At 50.7% G+C, this 26,285-nt stretch overlaps 1 protein-coding gene across 6 annotated transcripts in view; it reads right to left on the reverse strand.

Moving 5' to 3' along the window:
- Positions 1–26,285, reverse strand: part of Daam2 (dishevelled associated activator of morphogenesis 2) — a 115,241-nt gene that overhangs the window by 60,377 nt on the left and 28,579 nt on the right. Inside the window, exon 2 of one of the 6 annotated variants that reach the window (XM_052745593.1) lies at positions 13,606–13,767. The exons of 4 other annotated variants lie outside the window; for them this stretch is intronic. The gene's annotated coding sequence lies outside the window, so the exon portion shown is untranslated. Of the gene's footprint in view, positions 1–13,605; positions 13,768–19,790; positions 19,996–26,285 lie in introns of those variants that run through there. One more of the 6 variants, XM_052745594.1, reaches the window with a different exon arrangement.

Here is a 26,285-nt window from a genome sequence, read left to right on the forward strand (position 1 = left end):
GGCCCAGTCACCTATATGCCCTCAGAGTTCCAGAGGGGCAGACCTGGGGCCAGGCATCTGCATTCTACAAGGTCCCCTGACTGTTCTGGACACAAGAGTTTAGTTTTGGCCTGCCTCTGCCATCCTCTGTGGCAGCATTTATACCAACCTTTCCCACAATTCACCTCTTCTTCTCAGGGCTGTGACTGTGAGTGAAACTCTCTCCAGCTGCACAGTGCAGTCAATACCAACACCTGGATCCCACCTGAAACCAAATAAGCCAGAAGCAGCAGGTGGGCCTGTGGCCCAGGGCCTGGGTAGAGGCCAGTAGGGCAAGTGGCTCATCCTGGTGTGGTCAGGGTTGTCCAAATTTTAAAACTGGAGAGTCTCACTTATGAAGAATCTTCTCAACTCAAGTAAACTGAGATAGCTGGCCACCTTACCAAGCTGACACAGAAACTCTGTCCAGCCAGTCTAATCCAGAGATTCCTTGTCCTGCACTAGAAATACCGTAGTCCATCAGCCGCATCCTTTGATGTCCCAGCTCACCCGCCTTTTGTTGTTGCTCAGATCTGATTATCTCAGCGTGGGTCCCCAGACCAGCAGTAGTGCCAGCCAGGAACTTGTTCACAAAAGCAAAGCTAGCAATCTTAAACAACAACAACCATCTTTAATTTATCCACGTTCCTCCTGTAAGTCATGTGCCATCTCAGGTGCTTCAGGTTTCACAATTCAAATCAAAATCGGCAAGGTCGCTGTCACTGTGACCTCTCGGTGACATGTGATAAAGCTGAATACAGAAAGAGAACCAACAGGCTCCACTGTCCATTGGTCTGTATCTACAACCATGTGTACTCTGCCAGGAATCTCTTATTATACATATATATATCTCGTGAATCCCTACCAGAAGGGCCTCAAGTTTAGTGATGAGCTGAAGTGGTAATGAAAGAGTTAACTGTCAAGCTTGAGCTGGTGGGAGAGGTTTGAAGCTAGGAGCTCAGTTCCCCTGGGAGAGTGTAATGCAGATCAGAAAGGGCTTGGTTATAAACCCCAGGCAGCTGTGTTTACTGACCACTGAGTAAGTAGCCAGCTTGAATAAGCCAGCTACTCCATAAAGTACATGCTGCCCATACAAGAAAATTTCTTCCCCTTGCTCCAGTTCAGGGCCAATGGGGAAATGGGTCCAAGAAGCAGACACATGGAGTTTGGAACAGCTGCCACGATTTGGAGAAAGCAGTTGTGAATCCATGGCTTTAGATTTCTGAATTTCCAAATGAGCAATGCCAAGTGATAAGCCCAGTCACCAGTGGTAGACCTCCCACAGGAGTAGGCTCTTGACCTCATCACCGAGACCTGGCCAGATGCACCCACCCTGCTGGTGGCAGATCCAAGAGAAGGGAAAGGGGAACTGACAGGGCCAGCTCACAGCTCCTCCCAGAGTCATGGGTCAGATGCCTCGCCTTTCCCCTGAGGATGGGATGGGAGGAGAGAGAAAATGAGTAGCCAGGCTGTCTTTACCAACTCCACGAGAGCCTGGGCCCATCCCCAGAGATGCCCACATGGCTTAGAGAAAGAAAACTGAAGGTCTGACTTAGCAAAGTTCCACAGGTGTGTCCAAGGCACCACCAGTACTGAACAGCAAGGAAGAGCCTCTTTTGGAAGCAAGAAGCTGGGGAGATTCCTCTCCTCTTGAGGGTTGGCGGTGCTCATCTGTTCCATCAGGGAAACAATTGCACATCTTGCCCTTTACCTGGAGCTCATAAACAGGAGAAAGAGACAAGTCAACAATTAAGCCTCTTTCAGCTCCAAGGTGGGTGGGAGAAGGTTTTCAAGCAGCCTAGAACCAGATCTGCTGCCTAGCAGAGGTTCCCTGAGGACTCAAGTGCAGCGGACCTTAGGGTTTCGTATTTCTGAGCAGAGAGTGGGGCTTTGCCCCCTCCAGCTAACTTAAAATAGTTCCCATTTCCTTGGTTCACTCTTGTGTCTGGGGCTGTGCATCATCAGGTGTCAGCTAGAGATCAGCATGACAATGACCTCACCTGTTCTTGTGACTTGACTGAAGGTAGCTGGGGCATGGAGGCTGGTGCCTGGCCCACAGGAGGACCATGGATACACTGTAGGCCTCCGTATCGTTGTTTGGAGATGGCTTCTTTGAAAAGGCTGGAGGAGAGCTAAGTCGGTAGTGTTTATCTTACAGGACCTGAGTTTGATCCCCAGAAGCCTCTTTAAAAAAAAAAAAAACCACCACCAAACAACACACTTGGGATCCCAGTGCTGGGAAGGTGGAGACAGGGGGATCCCTGGGAGTGGCAGACCAGCCACCCGAGCCTACTTGGTGAATTCCCAGCCTGTGAGAGACCCTGTCTCAAACATGATAGTGTATAATGCCTGAGGGACAACAGATAAGGCTGTCCTCCGGACTCCACACACATGTACTCACACACGCGCACCTGCACACAATGTGAACAAATATAGACACAGATACACTGGTTCTTTTAAAGAAAGACTAGAGAATGTTTTGAATTCAAGCAAAAGACAACAGCCCAGTAAGAAAACACCAAGTTCTAGGGATGTGGGATGATCTGAGCCAGAATGGGAGCTGAAACCAGGGGACAGAGGAGAGACAGATTTCCTGGGGATGGATGGCAGGGGTCTGTGCCATCTGTCTGGCAGAATAGTGGAGAGTCAGTCACTCAAAATAGAGCTTCCTTCTTTCCAACCCTGCAATTTACCTCCCCTCCTCCCCTGAGGCCTGGGCCATACTCCACATGCCTATGTCCAGACTCACTTGTTTAAACTGTCCCCCGACCCTCAGCCCTGCCCTGGGGACTCGAGGAATCTGAGAAATGTTGCCAGTTCTAAGTGCTGGAGGGAAAGAGGTGGAATAAAAGGAAGGAAACCCTCTCTCTAGACCTGTCTTGGTAGGATTTCCTGCCACTGCTCCCAAGGTTCCTCTTCTCTCAACAGAGAACCATCCTGACTCAATGTTACTATGACCTGGTCCGAACTTCCCACATCGAGAGAGGTACCAGTAGCCTCCTTCCCATCACCTGGCCACAGCAGCTTCTCTGCCATCTTTGACAACCTCTACCCTTCCCTCCTTCATCGTTTGGCTTGATGTTTATCCCTACCTCTTCCTGTTTAAGCCTTCATCCGTACACAGTTGTCTGGACCAGGGATGCACAGTAATGATTCTAATATAATGACTTAGAGCCCTTGCCCTCTGGGAGCAAACACCAGGCTATGAGCACTCACACACTCTTAGTAGAAAGGGGCTCCTTTTCATGCTCTGTAAGTCTTTTGTGTATGCACACACATGTCCATACATGTGTATGTGTTGTGTTCATGTCTGTCTAGATATGCTTGCATGTGTGCTTTTGCCTGTATGTAGGCCTGAGGTCACTTTTGGTCATTTCCCAGGGACCTCTATTTTATTTTTAGGCAGAGTCTCACTGGCCTGGAGCTTGCCCAACAGTCTAGGCTGGCTGGCCTGAAACCCCAGGGGTCTACCTACCTCCACCTTCCTAGGGTTGGGATTATAAACACATGGGCCCATGCCAAGCATTTATTTTTGTTTTCACATGGGTTCTGGGGACTGAACTCAGGCAGGCACTGACTAAACCACCCTTTGGAGCCATCCAAACTTCCCAGCCATGACTGAGATGCATCTAAGTCTTCCTGTCCTAGCTCTTGCATGCACAAAACACGTGAAGGAATCACACTCCCAGACACATGCAATGGGTTTCGTGCCCCCACACTGCCTCCCTGCTGCAGATTTTAGAGACTGGTTAAGTACCAAGGCATGCCATCTTCTGTCATTGCCTGACTCCTGTGTCCGGCATGTAGCTTCAGGCAACATTTAGCAGGTCTGCTTCAATGTGTCAGGGACTAGAGACAGAAGACAAAAACGACGCTTTCCCGAGGACCAGTGGAAGGACATGCACAGGAGTGACGACCAAGATGGGGAGTGAGACGGTCCTGGGACGGGGCAGAGAGGAGCACCCAGACCCTGTGGCCACCTAGTTAGAACATCCCGGATGGTGGCTGTTCCTGACAGGACACCAGGGAGGCCTTAGGCAATGCCAAGTCTGTGTCTTCAAGAGGAGAAGCAGGATATCTGAAAAGGGGCCTGGGACACTGGCTTGCCCCCCGACACTTGTGGTCATCTTAGTCGCCTCTCGCTGGCTTGGCTTCTTTCCCTTCCTTCAGCCTCCATCTCAGACTGTCCCTTTTACTGAGGCATTTCTTTAAAAAAATGAACTCACACCAGATGTATATGGTATGCTTGTTTGGGGCTGGAGTTTCCTCCTTCATTTTATTTAGAATTAACATTAATAACATGATGCTAATGGTATAATAAAAGCTAAAAATATAAAGCAAGAATTTATCTCCCCTTGACTATTCTTTAAATGCTTTTTCAAGTTTTGGTTATTTATTTTAAAATTTATGTATGTATGAATGTTTTGCTTGCATGTATATGTGTGCACCACTTGCATGCCCGGTGCCCACAGAAGCCAGAGGAGGGCATCAGATGCCCTGAAACTGGAGTTATAAACGGCTGTGAGGTATAGGTGCTGGGAATCGAACCTTGCTCCTCTAAAGAGCAACAAGGGCTCTGAACTGTCGAGACATCACTGTAAGCCCTCCTCTCCTCTCCTCTCCTCTCCTCTCCTCTCCTCTCCTCTCCTTTCCTCTCCTTTTCTTTTCTTTTTTCTCTTTTTGAGACAAGGTCTCATTGTGTCGTTTTGGCTGGCCAGAAACTTATAGAGATATGTCTGCCTCTGCCTCCCAAGTTCTGGAATTATAGTATTATTTTTAAAAGTTTATTCTTTGAAATTTTCACACACGTATGCAAGGTGCCTTCAATCTTAGCCAACCTCACTCCCTCCCTCCAACTCCCTGTGGTCTGCCCCACCCCAACCCCTAACACACCTCCCTCTGGCCTTCAGAGCCTTTCTCCCTCTCTTAAAAAAACAAAAACAAAAAACAAAAACCCAGAGTCCATTTAGTGCGGCTTGTGTGTGCACGGCTGTGGTGCTATCTCTAGAGCACAGACAACATATAATACCCAACCCGCTGCTCCCCCAGAAAGTGGTATTTTTCTTCCCTCAGCAACTGGCAACTGCTAGTAGCTCAGAAACTAGGAGTGGGCTTGGGAACCTGCCCTCCCCGCTGAAAAGCTGAACGAGGTTCATCTTACACAGGTCTTGTGTTGGTAACCACAGCTGCAGGGAGCTCATGTGTGCGGCTCGTGTGCCATATCTAGAGGACAGCTCTTCACAGCGCTCCTCCCCATCCTCTGCCCACTCTTCTGGGATATTCTTTGAGCCTCAAGGGTGGGTAAGATCCACATTTCCCATTTTAACTGGTGCCCAGAAGTCTCCCTCCCTTGGTCTTTCAACTCCAGGGCAACCAGTGGCCGGAGCTGAGTTCCGCACTGCCGTGCCAGGGCCCTCAGTCACTGGGCAACAGTCACAGACAGAAGAGGACAGGATGCTTGCCAGCTTGGGGGACTGACTGTCAGGGCTGTACCGGGCTCAGCAGACAGGATGACAGACACCAGTCAAAGGCTTCTTCAGCTCTGAAGCAGGGTATGGAATCACCTGTCAGTTCCTTTGTCTCTTGTCTGGCAGTCACCCAATTAGGTGGGGAAATCACTATCCAACTGAAAAGACAAGGAAAGATGCTGTGTTCTCATCCCGGGATGGAAGAGGAAGGTGGAGCCCACTATCAATACACATGCTGGGTCCTTATATTTACTCCTGGCTGAGCCAATGGCCAGCAGCCAATGGGCGCCAGCAGCCCTCCCTCTGGGGCTTTGGAATCCACTCTTTTGGGACTGCATTGCAGATCACTGGGAGCTAGCTGAAGAACCTGTGCCCAAGACTCCCCTCCGAGTAGAAGCCTGGGCTCCAGCATGTGATGGGGTTTAGATTCATATTGGCTCTGCCATGAAACTTGCTCTAAGGCCCGGGAAGGTAACTACTTCTTTAGGAAAATGCAAGTGTGACAGGACATAGCTAATAAGGGATGCAAGAGGCATGAGTGGGAAATCAGAAGTCAGAACACATGCAGACATGACAGTTTTTAAAAGGAAAATATTCCCCAATATATTTGCCCCAGAGAAACGAAGAAATTACATCCCCCTTTATTTTCTCTTCTTTTGCATTTAAACTGGGAGTTCATTTGAGGGGTGGGCAGGGAGAAAAACAAAAAATGAAATGGCTTGGGGGATGGGGCTCAGAGTAAGAGGTGACCAGAGGCCAGAGAGTATTTTTCAAACATTAGGAGGGAAAGACAGTAAGTGCCCAAAATTCAGGGTGGCATCATTAGGAGTACCCCAATGCCTTGGAGAGTCTCAAGGAAGAGGCCAAGGACAGGGCATGCACACAAACACCACTGGGAGATAGCCTGCCCCAGAAGAAAGTTGTTCTGCTCACAGCAAGTCAGTACCAGGTAAGAAAGTAACTTGCTAGCTTGCTGGGGCTGCCATCTCTAGCCCTCACCTCCCAGAGCAGAAGTTGGGAACAGAGTCCTCCATAGGTGTGCAGAGGTCCTGGACATACCAGGAAGCCCTCAGTTTCTTCAGCTGCAGCTATCAGGTCCACCTTCCAAAGCCCAGGGAATGTCAGTGAGTGTCCAGCCATGCATCAGTGGACATCAGTATCAGTTCTGCTACCCCACAGCCATGCATCAGTGGACATCAGTATCAGTTCTGATACCCCACAGCCATGCATCACTGGACATCAGTATCGATTCTGCTACCCCACAGCCATGCATCAGTGGACATCAGTATCGATTCTGATACCCCACAGCCATGCATCAGTGGACATCAGTATCGATTCTGCTACCCCACAACCATGCATCTGTGGACATCAGTATCAGTTCTGCTACCCCACAGTCATGCATCAGTGGACATCAGTATCAATTCCTCTACCCCACAGCCATGCATCAGTGGACATCAGTATTGATTCTGCTACCCCACAGCCATCCAAAGCTTTAATGTCACCTGTCTAGGTGGTGTCTTGGACGTCTTCTACCTACTTGCTCTCCCAGTGGCTTAGGAAGAAGCACACAGTAAAAAGCTAGAACACAGGGAGAAGACGGCCTGCATTCTGGTCCCAATGCTGCTCCTTATTTGTGACACCATGTCTGGCAAGTCAGTTCGTCTCCCCATGCCTCAGTCTTATGATCTGAGTCGGGAGTGACCCTGACAGGCACACTTTTTGAACACTTGATCCCAAACCTTGGTGACAGTTGAGAAATTGTAGGGCCTTTGTCAGCTGGGCCATGCTGGTGGAAACTGGTAATTAGGAACAGATTTTTGAAGATGATACCGCTTGCCTCTAGTGACAGCCTCCCTCTGTATCCTGTTTACCACCATGTGAACAAACAGCTCTGACATTCTAGCTGTCGATATGGCTTCCCTGCTGCGATGGACTGATGTCCCCTGGAAACCTGGAGCCAAGGTAGACCTTTCCTTCCTTAAGTTGCTTATGTTGACCGTTTTGTTTCAGTAATGAGGAAAGGGAGAAATACCCTTAGTTTCCCCATGGGAAAACTGGAACAACATAATCTGCCTCAACAGTAATCGTGTGGATGACTGAGTTCCATATTCTTGGCACCTGGTAAGCACCAAGTGTGTACGTGCGTGCATGTGTGAGTGAGTGAGTGTGTGATGTATGTATGTGTGAGAGAGATTTTTATCACATGACAAATAGCCAAAAGAGACAGCTGCAGGAAGGATTTGTTTTGGCTCACAGTCTCAGAGGGTTCCATGCATCACATGGGGAAAGCATGGCAGATCAGAAGAGCTTGCAGCATGCCAGCAAAGAAACAAGGAGGATGCCTGAGCCCTTGGCTTTTTCCTTTCTCACCTTTTATCCCCCCTGGGGTCCCAGCCTCTGAGACAGCACTGTCCCCATTCAGGGTGATTCTAGTCCCCTTCGTTAACTCCCTCCAGAGAGACCCTCACAGACACACCCAGAGGCTTGTCCCACCAGTCTCGCAGGTGCCTCTCAATGCAGGCACACTGACCACCACGATTACCCGTCACAGTGTAGATAATAGCACACCCCATTTGCAAGGTCATCTGTAAGAGGCTCCTCAGAGATCCCCTCCGCAAGCTCTGTCTACCTCTCATCTCTCCATTTGTCCCACACTCAATCGCCATATGAAAAACTACAGATTTATCATCTCTCTTCAAAAGCCCAGGGATCCAACCTGATCCAGCGTATTTATTCATGGGGGTCAGTGAACGCCCAGGCATGTGTCACTGTACATATAACCTTCGTGGGGCGTTTTTCTCAGCTTTCGTAGATTCATTGCCTAATACATAACAGGCCCTTAACTTAGCAACTGTCTAAGCTTAGACAAGTGATGCCACTGCACATGCTCCAGCTAACTCATTTGATGTCTCTACCCTACATGAATGAGGCAACTGTAAAATATGATATGTATGAATGTGGTTGCTCAAGTATGTGGTGAGCAGATGATGGCTAATTGGAGACAGCCAGAGTTAGGCTGACTTGCTCAGGGCATGAAAAGGTTAATCCCTGACTCTTCTCACCCTACACCAAGGCAAGGCTGAGCTGAAGGGCCCCTGGCAGCTGTCCAGGTGGAAGAAAACTGTCAGAGGTGTGTGACTGCAGAGCTGTCCTGGTCCTGATCTGGTTTTGACCCAGGCAGCTAGAGTCTCCCCTACTCTCCTGCTGAGAGATGCCGCCTAGGCCTGGAGTATTTAGGAGCTCTTGAGCTGAACAAGCTGAGTGGTGGGAACTTCTGTCTGCCCGGGTCCCACGCCACATCCTGGCCTTGGAGGATGTAGACCCAAGGTCTGGACATGCTTCCCAGCTATTCCCAGGCGGCCTGCTCTCCCTCCAGCTCAGCCAGGCTGCCTGAGCCAAAGGGCTACAGAGGCAGGTCTGTTCCCCTCCAGCATCCCTTTGTCTCCACTCAGAGGAGGGCAGACGGCAGGCCTCAGCACATGGAAGGTCAGGTTTGAAAGCTAGCTTCCATCAGCCCTGAAGCCCCCTGGCCCTGCTGGCCTGGGGAGGCAAAGGAGCCTCTAATGACCAAGTCACAAAACCTACCACTACCATCAGGGGCTTTTCATGTCTCTAAGTTCTCAGAAAGTTTTAGTCTATCAACTTCCCCAAGCATCCATCCCTTTCCCTGGATGACCTAGGAAGAGATGCAACCAACAGGCATCACTACAGATGAAAACAAAATAGATAAAACCCAGCATTGGTCCCCTGGCATCCTGCGTTCCACAACCCTCTAGGATGCCCCAGCTCTGGGCCAGACATTGTACATGGGAAGGATACAGCAGTGGGAAGTCACCGCACGCACTCTTCCGGGAGGCAGTCAGGAAGGACAGTGCTATTGCTGAGTGCTATATGGAACACAGTGCAAGATAGCATGGGTGAACGTGTGTGACTCCATCTGGGGAGGAGGAAATGATACTGGACAAGGGCAATGCAGGACACTTCTGGAAAGCAGTGACCCGGAGGACGATACAGTAAGAGATACTGAATGGTGACATGTCTCTCAACAACAGGCTGTCTCAGAAGGAATGTGAGGACGGGGCCAACCCCCAGTCTTCAGGGACTTTCACTATAAATGAGCCTCCAAGGGCAAGAATATGATTCTTTCTGTCTCATCCTCGAGAACTAGACTGGACTAGACACACATGCACCAGATCCTCAGAATGTGCACCTCAGTCTGCCAAGGAATAAACAAGAGCCCCCAGGACAAGTCTCTAGTAACCCGACAACCCCTGATCCTCTATTGCCCAGTCTCCTCCTGGTTAAGTATTAAAAACTTCATGGGCCGTAACACCCCATCCAGTATCAAACAAGGCATCTCTCAGCCTCCAGCACAGGGGTCCTTCATGTCACAAACTGGGGCCCGTGTGCATTTTCCAAAGTACTACTGGCTTCTTCCCACACAGTCACACTTCTTCCACCACACTGCGCACAGCTGCAGGATCCCACACTACTGTAGACAGTAGTTGGCAGGCAGTGCCAAGGTGTGTGATCAGCATCTACACGAGAATCGCATGGTACACGCTACCCACAGCCAGTCTGGAGCACGTGAGAGATGCCCCAGAGCCCAGCCTCTGGGCTCCTGCATCATGGACCACAGCATGAGAAGGGAGACGTTGATTAGAGTGGCCTGTTCAGACACTATCCCATGAAGGTGGCCTCTGAGTAAGTAATCCAAACACCAGCTGCTCGCAGCTTCTCAGCGAAAAGGCCTCCGTGCCATTTGTGGTACTTACTCATATTCACACATCCAATCAGTATTTAGTGAGAATTTACCACATGCCAGATGCTGTAGCTGGGACTGTGTCTTCTTTTGCATGCCTGTATCCCCCTCCAAAACTCATTCACTGGGGGCTGGATCAATAACTCAGCAAGTAAAGTGCCGGCCTTGCAAGCTACAGGACCTGAGTGTGGTTCCCCAGAACCCACACTTAAAAAGCCAAACGCTGTGCCAGGAAGATTGCTCAGTAGTTACAGCATTTGCCAGGCAAGTGTGAGAAGGCCAGAGTTCAGATCCCCAGAATCTGTGTAAGTTCTGGGTAGCTGGGATGGCCTTTCTGTTGTTCCAGCCTCAGAAGGCAGAGACAGGGAACCCTGAACAAGCTGGCTAGCAAGACTATCCATATTGATGAGCTCTGGGTTTGACTGAGAGATCCTGCCTCAGTGAATAAGGTGGAAGATTGGTAGAAGATGGTTCTGACCTCAGCTTTGGGCCTCTGTATGCACTCACACATACAAGTGAATCTGCACACACGTGCACCTCCATACATGTACACTACACACCAACACCGACACACACACACACACACACACACACACACACACACACACACACACACACACACATATGAATCCTCAACACATGGTGTATTTAACATGTATTTAACATTTGGGGCAAGTGGCTTGACCCTCATATAATATACTATAGTATATGAATATCTTGAAAAGGAAGAAAAAGACCCGTGTAGGCTCTGTCCCTTCTACTGTGTGAGGATATAGCACTCACTCACCTCTCTGAAGGACTTACCAAGTAAGGTACCGCATTGGAGAGAGACTCTCTCTCATGGGAATTACCCAGTTAGTGACTATATCTTGAATTTAGACTGAAGAAGAATGAGAAATGGACTAGTTGCTCATAGATCATGCAGTCTGGGATGCTCTGTTAGAAAGGCCTAAGCAGGCTGAGATGGGTGAAAGATGCAATGTTAAACCAGATCCTCGACTTGTGGGAGCGAGTAGGTTGATGAGAGTCAGGAGGAACGTGCTTTTCAAACTGTGCTAAGTGTCCCATCAGGGGTCAACGTCTCTGGAGAAGGGTCACCTGAGCTACCTGAAAGAAACAAGGGCTAGAGGGGACTTTGTAACCATGGGGACACCGTGTGGAGTCTGAAGCATGGCTGTGTATTCCTCAGGTGTGGATCTGTAGGTAGCTGGAAGGGCAAGGGTTAAGAATGCGCACAGCGAGGCATGCAGGACCTGGGCAGCTAGTGTGCAGAGGCTAAAAAGTCAGCATGGGGTTTCCTCTTCTGAGATTCTGAAACTGGGTCTGGGATTTTTCTAGATTTCCCATTAAAAGAATTTATGTTCAGATAGAAAATGTCAAGGGGAGAACAGTTCAACTTCACATGGAGAGAGAAGAGTCTAGGCGTTCGAACCTCAATGACCTTGCCACTGCCTCTGGGGCCCAGGAGCACTTCCACAGACCCTGTGGTGGTGTGGATGAGGGATGGCCCTCACAGGCTCATGTTTGACTACTTGGTACTCAACTGATGCAGCTGTTAGGAAGGATTAGATGTGGCCTTGCTGGAGGAGGGGCATCACTGGGAGTGGGCTCTAAGGTTTCAGAAGTCCTCGCTGTTCCCAGTTAGCTAGCGCTCTCTCTCTCTCTCTCTCTCTCTCTCTCTCTCTCTCTCTCTCTCTCTCTCTCTCTCTCTGACATGTGCTTGTGAATCTGATGTAAGGGCTCAGCTCCTTCTCCAGCACCATGCCTGCCTGCCTGCTGCCCTACTCCTCACCATGATGGTCATGGACTCTAACCCTCTAGAACCATGAACCCCAAATAAAACGCTTTCTTTTATACGTTACTTTGGCTGTGGTGTTTTGTCACAACAACAGAAAAGCAGCTAAGACAGACCCCACACAGAGAAAGCAGAGGTGGGGGTGCTACCGTTTTCTCTAGCACCCACTGTCACTCTACAAACCCAGCCCCAAACAACTGACTCTGGAAAAGACTGTCCTCTTTCCTGAGGGCCTCGCCTTCCCTCTTAGAATCCCACTCTCACCTTCTGTGCGGACTCAGCTCTTCCTTTCTCTGACATGACCTCCCACACTTAGTGCTGAGCGCCCTGGGATGTGAAGAAAGAAGATGCCTGTCGTTGTCTAGTCCACAAGGCAAGCAGGGAACAGGAGCTCCACAGGTACGTTACTCGCCCCAGGACCTCAGCAAACTCTTGACACACTCTCCACGTCTCAGTGTCACACTCCTCTCCCGAGTGGCAGCAGTCCTGGACAAGTTCTGGATGGTTCTTGGCTTCCCCTAGCTTCTTCTAGAGATGCGGCATGTACAGTGGAAACAATTGCAAAAATGCAATTCCAACAGAAAAATGAAAGCCAGGCGTGGCAGCCCCTGCCTGCCGTCCAGCACGTGGAAGCTGAAGTGGGAGAATGACGTCATGAGTGAGTTCCAGGCCAGCCTGGGGTGTAGCTCAGTGGGTAGGGTGCATGCCTAGCGTGCACTAAGTTTGAGGTTTGCTCCCCAGTACCACATAGACTGCACGTGGAGGCCTATGCCTGACATCCCAGCACTTGGGAGCTCAGAAAGGAACATCTTGGTTATATAGAGAGTTCCAGGCTAGCCTGGGCTACAGAGTGAGACTGTCTCCAAAACAAATTTTAAATTTCCCACAATTCTTACCCAAGATTCACTAGAAAGTTTTCATCGAGTATCATGAACCCAGCTAAGGCCCAGCCATGCCGCGACCTCTCTCTTTAGAAGACACTCTCTAGTAGCCTAGAAACCAATCACAACTTCTGATCTTTGTCTCAAATTTCCTTTTTGAGGCTGAGTCTACATGCCTTCCCCAGCAGCACAGAATGGGAGAGCAGGTGGTAGGGAAGGTGTGGGTGCTGTGAGTGCCCAGCTCAGCTCAGGAAAATGCCCTCCAGACACAGCTTGGTTCCTTCTACCACAGCATACTGAACTCTTTAATCATGAACTACGGCCCTGACGGGAGAGCGATATCCCTGCGCAGGGCTCCCCTTCCACAAGGGCATGTCAGTAACCTGGGACTCCAAGGCCACCGGAGGTCAACTTTCTCCACTGTGCTCTAGCAGCAGGCGGTGAGGACAACCAGGCTTGGGGACAGCTCTTGTCCCTCCCTGTTATCCTCCAAGTAGCCTACTGCCACCAGCACCAGGTCCAGATGCATCCTAGGTGTGGCAGGAAGGGCAGAAGCTGAGCTCTGGATTCTGCCTGGCACCTCTTCCCAACACTCTGAGTTCCTGGAACCTTCTCCTGCTGAGAGGGTATCTGCAGGCCCCCTCTGCCTCACGTGTGCCCACTGTCAGCTCACTCGCCCACCTGCAGGTGTTGGCCATCTTCTCCTGCACGTGGCCATGGCCAGGGGATCCTTCATCTCCATCTGCAGCACCGTCTCAGTCAGAAATCAGGGTTTGTTTTCTTAATTAACTGAAAACACTAACACAGGAGTCCCAGAGCTGGCAGGGGCCTGGCCTTCAGTAGCTGCTCAAAAAAAAAAAAAATGTTACTTTGAAATCTGGATCATCTGAGGCCCCCAAATGGGATGTCAAAACAAACAGGGACACTTGATCTCAGGGTGCAGGGGCTGGCGCCAGCTCAGGTTACAAAAGCAGAGATGGATTTGTGCACAGTGTCAACAGGTGATGAGATCCTGGGCACAGCTGGACCCACAAAGGCCCCCTCCTGCTGCATGGGCTCTCTGGGAGGAAGAGAGGTCGCCAGGGCTTACTCTAACACGTTTCTGGGTGGGTATAGAGCTGGGAGGAGAGGAGGCAGCAGATAAGACAAGTTCCATTGATGCTCAGCCTTGGAATACAGTTAGGGATAACTGACTAGGATGCAGCATAATCGAGCTGCTGGAGAGCTGGCACAAATTAACAGGCACAGGAGAGCGGAGGATGCCATGTGCTGGCGAGGACTAAGAAGAGGAAGGTCAGGCAGGATGTGAAGAGGACATGCCTGACCTGAAGAAGGGATCAAAGTCAAAAGTGGGTGGTGGGTAGGACAGAGGTGAGGGTGGGAGTTCCAGGGGAAGGCTAGAAGGCGAGAAAGACAGGCGAGTCTTCAAGATGGGTGGGTGGGAGGCTGGGGGTGCAGTCTAGCTGGTAGACTGCTTGCCTAGCAGGAGAGAAGACTGGTGTTTGATCTCCAGCACGACAAAACCAGAGTGTGGTGGCAGCAACCTTGTGATCCCACTACTTGGGAATAGAGGCAAGAGGATCTGGAGTTCAGGGTCATCCTTGGCTACATAGCAAGTTTGAGTCCTGCCTGGGCTACATGAGATCCTGGAGAGCAAAGAAAAAAAGAAGAGGAAAGAGGGAAGGGAGGGGAGGGAAGGGGGAGGGGAGGAAGAGCGGAGGGGAGGGAAGGAGAAGGGAGGAGGGGAGAGGAAGAAAGGGGAGAGGAAGCGAAGGGAAAGGAGGGGAGGGAAAAGGGAGGGGAAGTGGAGGGAAGGGGAGGGGAAGGGGAGGAAAAGGGAGGAGGGGAGAGGAGGAGAGGGGAAGGGGAGGAGAAGGGAGGAGGGGAGAGGAGGAGAGGGGAAGGGGAGGAGAAGGGAGGAGGGGAGAGGAGGAGAGGGGAAGGGGAGGAGAAGGGAGGAGGGGAGAGGAAGGGAGGGGAAGGAAAGGGGAGGGGAGAGGAGGGGAGGGGGAAGGAAAGGGGAGGGGAGAGGAGGGGGAGGGAAGGGAAGGGAAAGGGGGAGGGGAAGAGAGAGGAGAAGTGGAGGAAAAGGGAAGAGAAGGGAAGAGAGAGAAGTAGAGGAGAGGAAAGCCAAGTGGGAGCCTGTGCCTGGGGATCCCAACTCATGGAGGCCCAAGCAGATGTGCCATGGGGAACTAACCATGGGCTACTTGGGGCCGATTCCATCCAGGCCAGGGGCTAGCCTGCTGTGGCCCGTAAGCCAAATCTGGCCCTGGCTGCCTTTGCAAGCCCAGTTTCGATGGAGCTTTGCCACACAGATCTATTTACAGACTGTCTGTGGCTTCTTCAACGCCAAGAAAAGAACAGAGTGGGGAGACACGAAGCTTGTGACCCTCAAAGCCGAACCTTTGATGCTCAGAATCTCTGCAGGAGACACTGGCAGATCCCCAACGGGGGTGGGGTGGGGGTGGACAAGAGAACCCAGCTCAGCTGAGCACAGAAACCAGCCTGTGCAGACACAGTGGAACACATGAAGAAGGGGACATGACCACAAGCCACCTCTCTCCACGGTGAATTCTGAACTTCCTGCCTCCTGGACTGGCAAAGTCTCCCACCCAAAGAGGGTTCTGTGTGCCCAGCCTCACTAAAGGTCCAGGAACCAGGCCTGCCCTAGAGGCACATTTGTCACAGCCGTGGCTTCCTACCGTGAGGTTGGCACCATGGCCTTCTCACCCAGTAGACAGGTCCCGGAAGAGGCTGGGATTTGTGGAAGCTGGGAGGATGCTGCTCTCTGAGAAGATGCCAGTGTTCCAGGAGGCCTGCAGTCCCCTTCCGAACCTCAGCATACTGTCCCTTCTGCAAAGGCCCACCCAGGAAGGTACAAAGATTTGTGGAGCCGGAGGAGCAGTATTTAAAGCATGACACCTTGCTCCAAATTCAAGGTCACCTCTCCTAACTCACTTGTTTCCGAGTCTCTGGCCTTGGCCCATCCCAAGCCTGAGAGCAGGGGGTTACAGGCTTCAGACCTTGTTCTTCTCAGCCTAGTCCCTTCTGCTCAGAGGAGGAATACTGTACAACATCCCTCATGGTTTACCCCGGCCGTCCTTCAGAGTCCTCTTTGGTCCTTTGGGCTCCCATTCAGACTCTCGTGTAAGACACAAAGCTTCCAGACATTAAACACTTCATTTTGAAAGACCATACATTACCAACTTGAACACTGGGACAAAAAATAATTCTGATGCCAGTAGTAGGCTATATGGCAGCCACCCAGCTGATACAGAACTTTTAGATAATTATTAAAGTGAAAACACAATGTAGCAATTTGTCAAGGAAGAAAACATTCTCCTCCAGTCTTCTCAGACCTTGAGAAGAACATTCTCCCACTCCCAGAAGGCTCTCAGAGCCTATGGCAGAAGACTGGGTGCCAGTCAACATGCAGGCTATGCAGTTAAGCGGCCCTGGGCCCTTGCCAGCCTTTGCCCAGCTGTGCCTTTGGTGACTACCACATGGCTGACACACGAAAGCTATTAGTTCAACTTAGTTAAAGAAATGAACGGAATGAGTGGGTGAGGGGGATGGGTGGATGAGGGGATGGATGGGTGAGGGAAGGATGGGTGAGGGACTGGATGGGTGAGGGAAGGATGGGTGAGGGACTGGATGGGTGAGGGAAGGATGGGTGAGGGAAGGGATGGGTGAGGGAAGGGATGGGTGAGGGACTGGATGGGTGAGGGAAGGATGGGTGAGGGACTGGATGGGTGAGGGAAGGGATGAGTGAGGGACTGGATGGGTGAGGGAAGGATGGGTGAGGGACTGGATGGGTGAGGGAAGGATGGGTGAGGGACTGGATGGGTGAGGGAAGGGATGAGTGAGGGACTGGATGGGTGAGGGACTGGATGGGTGAGGGAATGGATGGATGAGGGAAGGGATGGGTGAGGGAATGGATGGGTGAGGGAAGGGATGGGTGAGGGAAGGGATGAGTGAGGGAAGAAATGGGTGAGGGAAGGATGGGTGAGGGAAGGGATGAGTGAGGGAAGGGATGGGTGAGGGAAGGATGGGTGAGGGAAGGGATGGGTGAGGGACTGGATGGGTGAGGGAAGGATGGGTGAGGGACTGGATGGGTGAGGGAAGGGATGGGTGAGGGAAGGATGGGTGAGGGAAGGATGGGTGAGGGAATGGATGGGTGAGGGACTGGATGGGTGAGGGACTGGATGGGTGAGGGAAGGATGGGTGAGGGACTGGATGGGTGAGGGAAGGGATGGGTGAGGGACTGGATGGGTGAGGGAAGGATGGGTGAGGGACTGGATGGGTGAGGGAAGGGATGAGTGAGGGACTGGATGGGTGAGGGAAGGATGGGTGAGGGACTGGATGGGTGAGGGACTGGATGGGTGAGGGAAGGGATGAGTGAGGGACTGGATGGGTGAGGGACTGGATGGGTGAGGGAATGGATGGATGAGGGAAGGGATGGGTGAGGGAATGGATGGGTGAGGGAAGGGATGGGTGAGGGACTGGATGGGTGAGGGAAGGGATGGGTGAGGGAAGGATGGGTGAGGGAAGGGATGAGTGAGGGAAGGGATGGGTGAGGGAAGGATGGGTGAGGGAAGGGATGGGTGAGGGACTGGATGGGTGAGGGAAGGATGGGTGAGGGACTGGATGTGTGAGGGAAGGGATGGGTGAGGGAAGGATGGGTGAGGGAAGGATGGGTGAGGGAATGGATGGGTGAGGGAAGGATGGGTGAGGGAAGGATGGGTGAGGGAAGGATGGGTGAGGGAATGGATGGGTGAGGGAAGGATGGGTGAGGGAATGGACAGGCGAGGGAAGGGATGGATGAGGGACTGGATGGGTGAGGGAATGGATGGGTGAGGGAATGGATGGGTGAGGGAAGGATGGGTGAGGGAAGGGATGGATGAGGGAAGGGATGGGTGAGGGACTGGATGGGTGAGGGAAGGGATGGATGAGGGACTGGATGGGTGAGGGAAGGGATGGGTGAGGGAAGGATGGGTGAGGGAAGGATGGGTGAGGGACTGGATGGGTGAGGGAAGGGATGGATGAGGGACTGGATGGGTGAGGGAAGGATGGGTGAGGGACTGGATGGGTGAGGGACTGGATGGGTGAGGGAAGGATAGGTGAAGCATGGATGAATGAGGAAATAGATAGACGAGGAAATGGATGGATGAAGACATCCAAGTCTCATTGTGAGTTTCCAGCTCTGAGGGTGCATGATCTTCAACCTCTGAGCTTTGGTTTCTGTAAAATCCACAAAACTGTTCATGGCTCAGGTGATTTCTTTGGGTGGGGGCTGGGGGGTAACCTGCTTGGTAAAGCACTCACTTGTCATCAACTCATGTGATCCCCAGAACCCTCGCCCAAAAGGCCAGTGCAGTAGAAGGTTCTTACAATCCCAGGGCCAGAGAAGTGGAGACAGAGGACCCCTGAGATTTGGTGATCAGTCAGTCTTTCGTAATCAGCAAGCCCCAGGCCAGAGAGACACCATATCTCAATAAATAAGGTAGATGGCAGCTGAGAAACGTCTGGGGTTGTCCTCTGGCCTCCACCAGCATGTATACACATGTTCACCTGAACACAGATGCACACACACACACACACACACACACGCACACGCACACGCGCACACGCACACGCACACGCACACACACACACACGCACGCATGCACGCACACACACGCACGCACGCACGCACACACACACGCGCACGCACGCACGCACACGCACGCGAATTCCTATAGAATTCAATGAGGAGATAAGGCTTTGCCACAGTGACCGATGCCTTCGAGGCACACAGTGAATGGTACTGGTCATTACGACTCTGCAGGGATAGTCTCTGGGGATGGCCTTCTCCCCCACCGCACACACACACACACACACACACACACACACACACACACACCTCCCCAGATCTTCACAGCCTCTACATTGTTTCCTGGCATCTTGTGTTTCGGCAAATCCCCTGTTCAGACCCTGGCCCAAAGAAGAGCTTAGAATCCAGTGAAGGGTTTCCCTGAAGGAGAAGCCATGGCCTTGGAAGACCAGAAGCTGCTGCTGTGTTCAGCCTTGTCCCCTGGAGGCCCCAGGCTTCCACGCGCATGCACAGGTGTACCTAGGCTTTTGAGGTCAGCGGCACCTGTGCCCCTGCCCCAGGAAATGGGGTTGGAGGACCATTTGCCCTGCACTGTGGGATGCTGACGCAGTCCCATCCTCCCAGCATGGACCTGGACCTTTTGTCCATGTGTTCTCATGCCAGCTCTGGCGACCTGGGCCTCCCCTCAAGGCCACGTTCCCAGGCTCAGCAGGAACAGGCTCCCCATTCTTCCCTGCCCTTGGCAGATTTGCCACCTCCCACTATGGCAATGCCTGCTGCGGCTCATGGGCAGCTTTCCCCACTCCAAGGGAACAACATGGACTTTGGGAGCAAGCCTGGTCTGTCCCCTTGCCCAGGAGGAAGAGGACTTGGTCTGAATCCCCTGCTGAGATGGACCCACAAGGTTATGCACTTCTCTCAGGGGCTACAGATGACATTCCTTTGGGGTTTCCACAGACAGCTGAGGCCCTTCCTGGCCACACTTTGTTTTGAAGGAGGAAGGCTGTCCTCTGTCCCTCCTCATCACCAATCCTCGGATGCGGTTCTAGCTTTATCCGGAGGACAGCCTTCAGCTTCCTGCCTCAAGAATGACAACAACCGTGAGGAGTGTTGAGGGGTACCCACAGGCAAGGGAATCCCAGCCCCCACCTTTCTCCCTCTCACACCTGCCCATCCTACTGTCAAGGAGCACTACAACTTAGCTCCAGACCCGTACTCTAAAAATCCACCATCTGAGGAACAGGAGGCAACAAACTCCATTCACACTCACCAAATGCATCCAGCGATTCTCCAACTTTCTTTTCCCAGCCCCTGATCTCTGTCCTCACCAATGAACCTCTTCTGGCTCGAAGCCAGAGCCCAACTACTGAGGAGTTCCAGGCAGGGAGGCCTGTGGGCACAGACCCCTGGGGTGTGCACACCATTGGAAATGACCCTTTCCTCTAGAGGTTCTGGACTCAAATTGAGGCCTGGAGGGTCCTGGTTGCTGCCCAGAAGTACCCAGCAGGAGAGGCAGGGCTGACTGTCAGAGTCCCAGAGTGCACAGGATACAGCTGCCTTTCTTAAAGAGACAGTCTTCCTGAGACAGTCTGTGTGGGCAAGACACAAGGAAGGAAGGAAGGGAAGGAGGGAGGGAGGGAGGGAGGAAGAAAGAAAGGAACAGAGGGAGGGGGAAGAGGGGAAAGAAATAAAAGGGAAGGAACCTCAAGGAAGAGAGGGGTGGGGGAGGAAGGAAGAAAAGAGGAGGGAAGGAGGGGAAGAGAGAGGAAGAGGAGGCAACATTTTCCAGGGGAAAGTGCTGGGGAAGCGCCAGCACCCACTGAGCAGGAGCCTGTCCCCGGGTGTGTGTGTGTGTGTGTGTGTGTGTGTGTGTGTGTGTGTGTGTGTGTGTGACCAGCTTCTCCCCCTGTAGTCACAGGTGGCTTGGAGGAGGGAGATCTCTTTGTCAGGATAGCTTTAGTGCAGGACAGCTTTAGTGCAGGATAGCTTTAGTGCAGGACAGCTTTAGTGCAGGACAGCTTTAGTGCAGGACAGCTTTAGTGCAGGATAGCTTTAGTGCAGTTCAGCTTTAGTGCAGGATAGCTTTAGTGCAGGATAGCTTTAGTGCAGGACAGCTTTAGTGCAGGACAGCTTTAGTGCAGGACATCTTTAGTGCAGGACAGCTTTAGTGCAGGATAGCTTTAGTGCAGGACAGCTTTAGTGCAGGACAGCTTTAGTGCAGGACAGCTTTAGTGCAGGATAGCTTTAGTGCAGTTCAGCTTTAGTGCAGGATAGCTTTAGTGCAGGATAGCTTTAGTGCAGGATAGCTTTAGTGCAGGATAGCTTTAGTGCAGGACAGTTTTAGTGCAGGATAGCTTTAGTGCAGGATAGCTTTAGTGCAGGATAGCTTTAGTGCAGGACAGCTTTAGTGCAGGACAGCTTTAGTGCAGGATAGCTTTAGTGCAGGATAGCTTTAGTGCAGGATAGCTTTAGTGCTACCCCAGAACAAGCCTGGACTGCTCACTGCGCAGTTTCCTAAGGAAGACACTGGGGCTGGGGCTCCCACTTCACAGATTCGGAAGCCAGGGCCTGGGAGAGTAAACTGTTGTGTCCTGGATAATGTGGCACAGTCCAGGTTAAATTGTACGGGATCAGCCTCAGCCTTCTTGGAAGAACCCAAGGCAGCCTCTGGAGTCCATCTTTAGACACCAGGATTAGTTCAAGCCTCAGCACAGCTGACCTTCAACATAAAGGCCTGCTTTCCAATGCCCACTGGAAGAAAACATCCCCAACCCTCTGTACACATACCCACCTTGTATGGGAGGTAGAAATGGCTTTATTTTGTTTTAGGTCCCCCTCCTTCTTTATAACATTCTGTATTATCTACATTTGATAAGGGGCAGTTATTCTTTATAAAGACAAAAAAAACCCCAAAAACAAAAACAAGGTTTCACATCATATCTCCCATACAAATATCTCAAACAACCCTGAGATTAGACAGAGGAGATAAAGCAGTCAGCATGTAAATCCTAAGAGAAAGGAAAGAGCCAGATCAGCAGGACCTCCCCCACACCCCACATAGGTCTGTGGGTCTAAAGACAAGTTTTCAGATTATTTTTAGTGTGTGTGTGTGTGTGTGTGTGTGTGTGTGTGTGTGTGTGTGTGTATGTGTATAAATGAGTGCAGTTCCCACAGAGGCCAGAAGAGGGTATCTGATCCCTCAGAACTAGAGTTATAGGTGTCTATGAGCCACCCAACATGGGTGCTGTAAACCAAATGTAGGTCTTCTGCAAGAACAGCAAACACTCTTAACCAAAGATGACGTATCTCTCCACCCCTAGAGGCAGGTTTTAAATGAATTTAAATCAAGAGTATTTTCTTTCAGACAAAATAGAAATAAAAAGCTTTCATTTAAAAAATTAAACTTACTCATTTCTGTATGTTATTTGAGACCCTTCACAATTTGATTAACACCTCATCTGCAGCTGCCCATGCTCCCCATTTGCCCTTCACACCCCACCCAGCAACCTGATCAGAGGAGAAGAGAAGTCCATGAGCCTGCCAGGGTTACCCAGTCCTCTTCCTTAAAGGACTTGGGTAACTTTCAGAACCAGGCTGCATCATCCTTCCTGTGATAGCCTCCTGCCTGCCACAGGAACCAGCCGCTCCCTTCTCTGATCTCCAGGATTTGCCCTGTCCTGTGGGCTGAATGTCCGCGGCTCCCTAGGATTCAGCTTAGTTCACAATGTGATGTAACTCAGAGGCAAGGCCTTTGGAAGTAGTTAGGTCTCAAAGGTAGAGTGTCACAAATGAACTTAATGTCCCTATAAAAGAGATCTCAGAGAGCTACTGCACCCCTTACACCACGTAAGGGCACAGTATGAAGACAGCTGCCCATGAACTGGGAGGCCAGCCCTTACCAGATATCACATCTGCAGGTCCTTCCTCTTGCACTTCCCATTTCCAGAAAGTGAAAATGCATGTTTGTTAGAGTCACCACCCAGGCAATTTATTAGAGCAACCTAAACTGATGAGGACACCATCCAGAGTTTGCTGTTAAGTCTGACATCACTCTAAAGTCTAATTAATTTCATGCCCACACAGTCTTCTATCCCAGACATCTAACACCAGGCATTTTGTGGCATAAGGCAAACATCATGGTAATAATAATAATAATAATAATAATAATAATAATAATAATAATATTGTTTGTTTGAGTGTGTTGTGTTTGTGTGTGTGTGCATGTGTGTTTTCAGTACTTGCTCATATAGCTTCTATTTTGGACTTTCTAATAGGCAGCCTAGGTGGGCACTGGAATGATCAGATACAAGTGTAGGGTGGACAGTGTTTGAGGTCCCTGCAACTCTACTCTTTGGTTTAGCTTCAAAGACCTGGCCAGGCTCTCTGCCTTGTTTTCAGCTAGACCAGGCTGTTCTGATCCCTGGCCTCTGCCCTCTGCATGCCTCCCCAGCTCAGCCGTCAGCTCCTCTCCAGCCAGGCAGGAGAGCATCAGGCTCAGTGATGCTTTCCAGCTGGTACGCAGCTCACAGTCTCTTTGCTAGTGCCTGCTGCAGGGCCCAGGATGATCCTTCAAGCTTCCTGGAGGAAAACTCTGTCACCAAACTTAGGCTGGACCCAACCAGGCAGTCATGCACAGCACTGTCACTGTGAGAGGGTATGTATCAAAGACACAAAACACTAGAGCCAGAAAAAACTCCCATGACGCACTGCATCAGCCGCACTCCAGCAAGCCCGGAAAACAAGAGCCCAGACTGGGAAGGGACTTGTCAGAAACTCAGAGTGAGATGGTGGCAAAGTGACAGCTGTCCCCCGAATCTGAGAAGAGCCAATTGCATAGGATGACACCAGAAGGGAGTCACAGAACTCCACGCATTTGCGGGACATTCTTCAGTGGCAGAAATGGTACAGACAATTTCCAAATGCAGCACCAAATGGAGAGAACGTGGAATAAGACAAAGAGCAAAGACAGGGCTGGGGATACAGACTAGTAAGTAAAGTGTTTGCCCCACAAGCATGAGGACCTGAGTTCAAATCCCCAGGACCCACATTTAAGCCAACAAGGCAGCTGTGCCTGTAATCCCAGTGCTGAGGAGGCAGAGACAGGAGGATCCCCTAGACCTCTCTGGCCGGTTAGTCTAGCTGAATGGCTGAGCTCCAGGTTCACTGAAAGACTCTGTCTCACAAAAATAAGTGGGAGAGCAATTGAGGAAGACACCTGACATTAATCTCTGGCCTCCACCGGCATGTGAAATATGTGTGCACACACAGCACATACACACGTGCAAATACACAGAAAAAATAGAAAGCAGAGGAAGGTTCCAATAACAGTATTTGTGTTTAGTCCCTCAGGAGGCCAGGCCACATCCTCACACGTTCCTTTACATGACTCTCCCTAAGATGTGGGCACGTGGGATCTAAGTCCATGCTGATTTCCATGCTGGCTTAGCAGGAAGTGCTGAAATGGGAATACCACAGAGGGCCACAGATGGACACTTCCTTTCATCCCCAGATAAAATTATTCACAGTTGTTTGTGCTGGTTATTGGTGCTTAGTCAGATACCCTTGGTCCAGGCACGTAGCTGATGGAACTTCCTGACTATTTGTATCTGAGTCCAGACATATCACTAACCCTGATATGAAATTGAGATATATATATATATATATATATATATATATATATATATATATATATATATATATGACATAAACTGAGTAGAAATTGGAAAGTGTGATGGTTAATGCTGTGTGTCAGTCTGGTTATACATGGGGCCAGATCCGGGTCAAACACCAGTCCAGATGTTGCTGAGGGGACTTTTACATAGGATCAGCATTCTAATCTGCAGACTTGGAATAAAGCAGGTTACCCTCCATGGTGCCTGTAGATCCTTTCTGAGTAGCGAAAAGACTTGGGCAAGGAGAAGGAGAGACGGCTCAGGTTTGGAGTGCACGCTGTTCATTCAGAGGACCTGAGTTTGGTTCCCAACACCCTGGTCAGGCAGCTCACAACTACTCCAGGTCCAGGCTATCCAATGCCTTCTTCTAGCTTCCACAGACAGTCACACACACACACACACACACACACACACACACACACACACACACACAAAATTTTAAAACAAAATACAAATTTTTAGAAGACTTAAAGGGAAAAGGCTAAGGTCACCCCAAGAAGAGGGAACTCTACACCCAAACTGCCTTCATACATGAGCTTCAGCATGGGCCCAGCTATGGGTCTCCAGTCTGCTGCCATTGCGTAGGCTGATTCCATTAAGTAAATCTAGGCAGATGGGTCAACAGCAGATTCTATTGTTCCCACCCTTCAGGAGAAGCCTAACTGACACAACAGTCCTCAGAGACATAGAGATTTTTAATTGGCAAATGAAAAGTGTCTGTTCACTTTTCTCTCCTGGGCACTTAGCACCAAACAGACTTGTAGATCAGGGCAGCATATTATACTTGTTATTATTCCACTAGGGCATCTGTGATCTTACAGTACCTGGTGATACATCACAGCAGGTGTCCTGACAGGGAATCAGAAGTGTCAAAAGATATAGGGTGCCTGCTGTCTCTGGGTCACCCCTGACTTCCAAGAGCAACCTTCATGTTGGGTGGATGTACTCCCACAGCCTTCGCGTTGGGCGGATGTACTCCCACAGCCTTCGCGTTGGGTGGATGTACTCCCACAGCCTTCGCGTTGGGTGGATGTACTCCCACAGCCTTCGCGTTGGGTGGATGTACTCCCACAGCCTTCGTGTTGGGTGGATGTACTCCCACAGCCTTCGTGTTGGGTGGATGTACTCCCACAGCCTTTATGTTGGGTGGATGTACTCCCACAGCCTTCGCGTTGGGTGGATGTACTTTTCACAAGGCTCCACACTCAAGCCTTCTGCAGACAGTCTGCGCTGTGTCCAGGGAACATAGCATTTGAGAACCTTATACCTCTGCCCTTTAGAGGTTGGGTTTGCCCAGATAGTCTTGAAGGGCTAGCCAGGCTTCCCTGGTCTCCATTTATAGGTAAGTCAGGCGAGGCTGTCATTTCCTTGGGCATATCCACCATCCACTTTTAAAGGGACTCCTGTTTAAGCAACCTTACTTCCTAAGTGGGTAACCTGAGAGCCCTGTTGTCGATCTACAGAAGACACAGAGTAGGAGTGAGAAATAGATGTCTGTTGTTTAAAGTCACTGGGATGTGGGGATGGTGTGCTGCCAAGCACAACCAACCTTACACTGACTGGCAGGCTGCTTGTCTTATTGAGATGTGACAGTGTATAGAGAGACCCAAGAATATAAGTGACCACAGTGTATGTCTGTGTGTGTTGTGTGTATACAGAAATCCATGAGGCTCAAAACAGTGTCAGACTCTCTGGAGCTGGAGTCGCAGGCAGTTGTGAGCCACCCAATGTAGGTACTGAAAACTGAACTCAGGTCCTCTGGAAAACCACTGAGCCATCTGTCCAGTCCTCCATAAAAGGGTTTTGATCTCAGAGGCCACAGCCTTCCTCTAGCTGCACAGCCTCCTTCTCTGTCTGTCTTGTGGGCCTGGGAGTCTTGGCCCAGAATCCAAACACAGTTGTGTCAAGGCCACCAAGGATAATATCAATGGTGAAATGTCCCTAGGACATTCTCTGAGTTCTGTTGGGGACTCTGACCTGGGTCTGGAATGAGAAGCTTTCCAAAGAACAAAACTTTCCACTCGGACAAGAATGCTAAACATGGTTAAAAAAAATACTTGGTACTCGAAATGAGCTGATGAATATTTATAAGC

The sequence above is a fragment of the Peromyscus californicus genome, unplaced genomic scaffold, assembly GCF_007827085.1.
Source record: "Peromyscus californicus insignis strain IS unplaced genomic scaffold, ASM782708v3 Scaffold_19__1_contigs__length_69161282, whole genome shotgun sequence".
In the NCBI taxonomy this organism is placed as follows: domain Eukaryota; kingdom Metazoa; phylum Chordata; class Mammalia; order Rodentia; family Cricetidae; genus Peromyscus; species Peromyscus californicus.